General features: G+C 42.8%; 1 long non-coding RNA gene across 2 annotated transcripts in view; it reads left to right on the top strand.

Moving 5' to 3' along the window:
- Positions 1 to 5,312, top strand: part of LOC308059360 — a 20,535-nt gene extending 15,223 nt beyond the window's left edge. Inside the window, exons 2-3 of one of the 2 annotated variants that reach the window (XR_013926217.1) lie at positions 3,787 to 4,300; positions 5,177 to 5,312. This is a non-coding gene — a long non-coding RNA (uncharacterized lncRNA). Of the gene's footprint in view, positions 1 to 3,786; positions 4,367 to 5,176 lie in introns of both variants that reach the window. The other variant, XR_013926218.1, reaches the window with a different exon arrangement.

Genomic DNA, 5,312 nt, shown 5'->3' with positions numbered 1-5,312 from the left:
GTAAGTGGCATTGGTATTTATTGGAGTAGGTTTTCAGCAGCATACACATGGAGTTAATTACGCAGCCCACATTGCCGTTAATGACAGCCAAGTACCTAATCCTTCACATGCAGCACACCGAATACGTTACCCCATGAAACTGCAGCTTCACAGTTATTGTACTTCAATTTATGTAGTTTTCCTTATGCTGTGCTGAATGGATTTTCATTCTGTGTCCAGAAGCATTCCAGTCCCTCCAGTAGCAAACAATAAATGAATCTTAGGAGGCTCTGGTGTACTTAGGAGGCTCTGGTGAAGCTATCAAAAGAGGCAATTTATTTCTGAACTTGGCACTAGGCACAGCGTGCCTTGTAAATGTCAATTTGTGTATGTGTGAGCATCTGACACTACTCAGCAGCACAGGGCTGGGGCCAAGAATTTGACTGATTCTGGCTGATTTGCAAGCCTAAAAATATTCTCTTTTATCAATATCCATTTTTTGTGCTTATTTGCATGCTAAGAAAATTCTAAGCAGGCCGTGGTTTCATGGATCAACCCACAACAGCTCTGTGGAGATCAAGTACGTGATGACCCGCCACAAACTGTGTGATGACACAGTTAGAACCATTGCATAAGAAGTGGCCCATATATAGGCATATTTGATTTTCACTGTTTGCCTGTTCTAATCCTGCAGGAATCAGAGACATTTTAATCTCTTTTATTGTTTTGTATTCATTTACATGCAGTGCCCAAAGGCCTCTGGCAAGCAGAGACAAGGCTATATAAGTCAAATGCATTGTTATTACTACCGTAGTTCCTATCACGGGCCCAATTCTCTTCCCATTGACGTCAATGGCAAATCTTCCAATAATTTCAGTGACTGCTAGATTAAGCCAAAAATCTATGATCACACCCTGTTATGTTTTATACCAACGGTACTGCAGGCTCCAGCTGAACATTTTAGCATTTATTACAGTATGGGAAACACAGGGGGCTCTAAAAGAAGTTTTGACGATAAATGAGTGTATTTATGTGGCAAGCTGCTCTGTCTGTCGTTGGAACTTGACAAAGGTGGGTGCCAAAATCTTCAGAAATACCAAGAAAAATGCAAATTTCTAACTTTTCTTAGAACAACTCATGACAGTTATGTGGGTTTATATGGCAGCTTTGAACATCAAGAATTAGCCTGATAATACTGCACCATGATAAAGCAGTAGAATACTGAAACGACACCATAGGTTTACAACTTGGGTGTGCTGTGTTTTCCATTCCATCAGTCCTCTGCATTTGGTGACTCTCAGCATTGCTCTATCACCTTCAGTTTCATACACTAGACTCCTTCATTTCTCCCTTTAGTGTTCATTTTCCTTCCTTTCCCTAGTCTAACCACCCTTTTCCCTTCATTTTTGCACTCTCATCTGCTCACTGCTTTCCTTCTGTGTTTGCTGCCTCTCAAAGGCATCTCTCTCTGTGTTATGAAGCCACTCACAGCCACCCAGATCTTCACACCTGCAAAGCTTTTTCTCTCTATTGCCAACTTTTGTCCTTTTTCAAGATCAAAAACACATACTGCTTCCAACTCCTACTTTCAGGACTGCTCCCCTTCCCTCCAAATTCTTGAGTCAGCTTTTTTTCCTCTTCCTTAGCACTTTGACGTGTCACTCCAAAATTCATTGGTTTTCACAATCACCTTTTCCAACATGAAAGTCCAATCTGCCTTGTCTGATGGACTCCGCAGGCCATAGCCCTGCACTGACACCATTGATCTCTCTTGAAATCCAAAGAATAGGTCAAAACAAGATAGGTGGAAACCCAGCTAAAAGCTCAAAATATGACAGTTAATTAACGGCTCAAAATTGCACCAACAGCCAGTCACAAATGGCATTCCTCAGTGGCTGATATGGGGTCCAATACTATTCAACACATTTTTCAGTGATCTGGATAATGGGACTGAATGCCCACACCAAGTTTGTGGATGATGCCAAACCAGGAAAGGAGATATGCTGGAAGGAGATGAGCCACCACACAGAGAGACCTCAACAGGCTGGAAGACTGAGCCAACAAGATCGCTGTTTAATATGAGGTTAAAAGAATAAACGTTTGAGTTTAATGAAGACAAATGTAAAGTCCTGCAGCTGGGATGGAATAATCCCAAGAAGCAGTACAGGCTGGGGACTGCCTGGCTGGGGAGCAGCTCTGCTGAAAAGGCCCAGGGGGTCTGGGCAGACAGCAAGCTGAGCACGGGCCAGCAGCCTGACCTGGCAGCAAGGACAGCAGACTGCATCCTGGGCTGCATCAGCAACAGCACAGCCAGCACACCAAGAGATGTGATTATTCCTCTGTATTTGGCACTTGTCAGACCACACCTGGACTACCCATCCAGTTTTGCTTTTTCTCTGCTCAAGAGGGACATAGAAAAATCAGAGGCAGCCTGGTGGATGATAATGACCTGTGATTAGAGCGCTGCAGAACTTGACACAGAAGGACAGGTTGAAGGTTGTTTTTCAGCCAAAAGAAGGCCCACAGGGAATCTAACCACGGTCTTCTAACACACAAAAGGTAGTTCTAGAGAGGTAGACAGAGGTACAGAGAAGTATTGTCTTCACAGGGATGCACAGCAACAGGACAAGAGGCAACAGGCACAAATCACTACAGGAGAAATGCCATCTAAATATAAGGGAAAAAATACTCACTCTGAGAACAATTTAGCATTAGAAATGGCTGCTCAGAGAAGTGTTGGAACCTCCTTCATAGGAATACTGCAGATTTGGCTTGACAGGGTCCTGCCTGGATAACCAAACCTAAGGCCCCACTTTCAAGAGAGGGACAGACGATGTCAAGCGGTCCCTTTCAGTCTCAGTTTGTCTGTGATTATGTAACTGTGGGGGAAGAGGCACATGTCAAATTCTGGATGTCTCGTCTCAAGAGGCTTAGAAGCATTAAGAACAAGGCAGGCAGGTGATGAGATAGATATAGGACAGATTCAGTAGATGAAAGTAGATGAAAGCAGATGAGAAAGTACACGTGAAGGGCAATGATCTCTGCAGGCTCTCCTCCCTGATGAAATCAGAGCTGAACTCTGAAAGGAATGGATGAAAAATGGGTGAACTGTTTTTCACCTTAGCACAGTAACCAGGAAATTCAGCCATGGAGCAAGACACTGCAAGGGTAGATGTTGCACAAGTGATGGTTCCTACCTGAAAGAATTTGTCCACATATAACACAGTATAAGCCAGGAGGTAAAGGAGACTTACAGACTGTCTGGAGAATGCTAAAGACTAATATAGTACTAGTCAACATGACAGCACTGGTTGGGAACCAGTTCCTGGAAATGGCAGCTAAACAGTTGAGGGCTGGGATGTGAAGCCTTCAGCCAGTAGCATGTACCACTGGATGCAAACTGAAGCCATCACACTCTTAGGAAGCTGTTGAGCTAAGCTGCCAACAGCATTTCAGCTCTCACTGTGCTGCTGAAAACTTTCTGGAGCTTGTGGTGATGAAGGCCTGAAGCTTCATCTCTGGTGGCCCTAAGACATCCCTACCACCTTACGGACACCAGAGTCTTCTTGTGGATAGGATAATACATGGCTGTGGGTTACTCTGGCCATTTACTGGGATTTCTAGAGCAGCAAGGGGAAGGGGGGTGGTGTCCTATCTGAGAAATGTACACAGGCAATCAAATTGCAAGAAATGTTATTCTTTAGGCATTATTTGGTACACTTTTATTGATGGAGTTATGTCTGATTCATGCTCTCTTTCTTTTTCTTCTTTTTTTTTTTTTTTTTTTGGTCTTTTCATTCCTGAAAGCTCTGAGATCTGTCCAAGCATCAGCAGAAAAGTCTTCCAGCTGCAACACACGAAAAAGGGAGATTGCATTAACGTTGCACAGTGATACCTCAGCACACGCCACAGGCTCGACGCTGTTCTTTCCTCCTCACTACAGTCCTTCAAGGGATAATTTCAACAAGTAAACTAAGCCTACAAATACATTGGTGGTATCAAGAGATTTCAGACTGCTGATCAACACAGGGAGTGCAAAGTGTAGGGGACATTCAACAAGGTGTGGGCACATTCCATACCCCATTTTCCTGAACAGAGTTTTACTTGTGCCGCTAAAGAGAACTGATGTCTCTCAAAGAGGAGATGCAGGACCCGCCTTCACATGTGCTAAAGAACTTCTGCAAGTGTTGGCACCATTAGTGCAAGTCAGTGTTAAGTCCAAGCAGATTGCTCTTGTCTGTCTCATTGCTTTGACACGGGTCGTCTGAAATCATCATGTGACATCCACCAACACTGAACATCACAAACTGATCACCCTGAGGTATTTCCAAAAGCCTGAGGTTTCAGGAAACACACCCCTTAAGACACCGTGCAATGTCCCTTGCTTGTAAGTGAACCACCAAGCATAACTTACTGCACACATGGCCTCAGAATAATCTGTGGGCTGTGTGAAGCAAAATCCTGCGCTTTAAGAAAAATCCTTACTTTACCTTGCAATACCCACATAGACCAACCTGCTGGCTGGAAGAAAACATTTTCAGGACATTCAACTTCGTAAAACTGTTATAATGAATTCTGAGGTTTGTGCATGATCTGAATCATGCTTTTAACAGCTCCTTCTGAAAAACTCAACAGAATAAAGATTATTTGCCATTATATAGGCATATAAGAAGATCAGCAAGCCTAGTTACTGCAATCCATTTAAAACGTTTACTCCAAATACTGCTTTTGTTTGTTTTCATAACATTTCTGAGAAACAGGGAAGCAAATCACAAAGCATTTAAGCGACTTGCTTAAGTGAAATTATGGAAAAGAGAGACTTGAACCCTCTTGAGTCCTATGTTACCCATCCTATGGACCACCCTACCTTAGCCTCTAAATTATACATGATGCTAACTCTAGCCCATAGCAAGAGTCAGTCCTTACTCTGGAAAGCAGATCTGTAAAATTAATGTATTTCTATGGATATTAAGAGTCATAATACTTTTCCTTCTTCCTGAAGTAGATATTTATTCTTTTTTCTACCCCTTCTAAGTACTGCAAAGCCATGTCCATTAAGAAAGAACAAGTAAGACTCTGCTCTGCATCATGTATTGATATCTTTTACTGTTCTGCATCATGAACTGATTGTTTTCTGTTCTGCATCATGTATCAATATGTTTCAAATCTAACGCCATAATCCTGTCTCTCCAAACAGCCTCTGGAAGACAGGGAATGAAACAGATTAACTGAAAACAGAATCTGAAGAACGTGTGCTTGCATAAATACAACGCAAGACACGGTTTGGCTGGTGGAAAGTTATGGTGACAATGAAGAAGTCAAGGAGAATGCAG

Source organism: Falco punctatus, assembly GCF_963210335.1.
Source record: "Falco punctatus genome assembly, chromosome: 2".
NCBI lineage: Eukaryota > Metazoa > Chordata > Aves > Falconiformes > Falconidae > Falco > Falco punctatus.
Note: the sequence above shows the minus strand (reverse complement) of the source record. Positions and strands in the feature narration are given on the sequence as shown.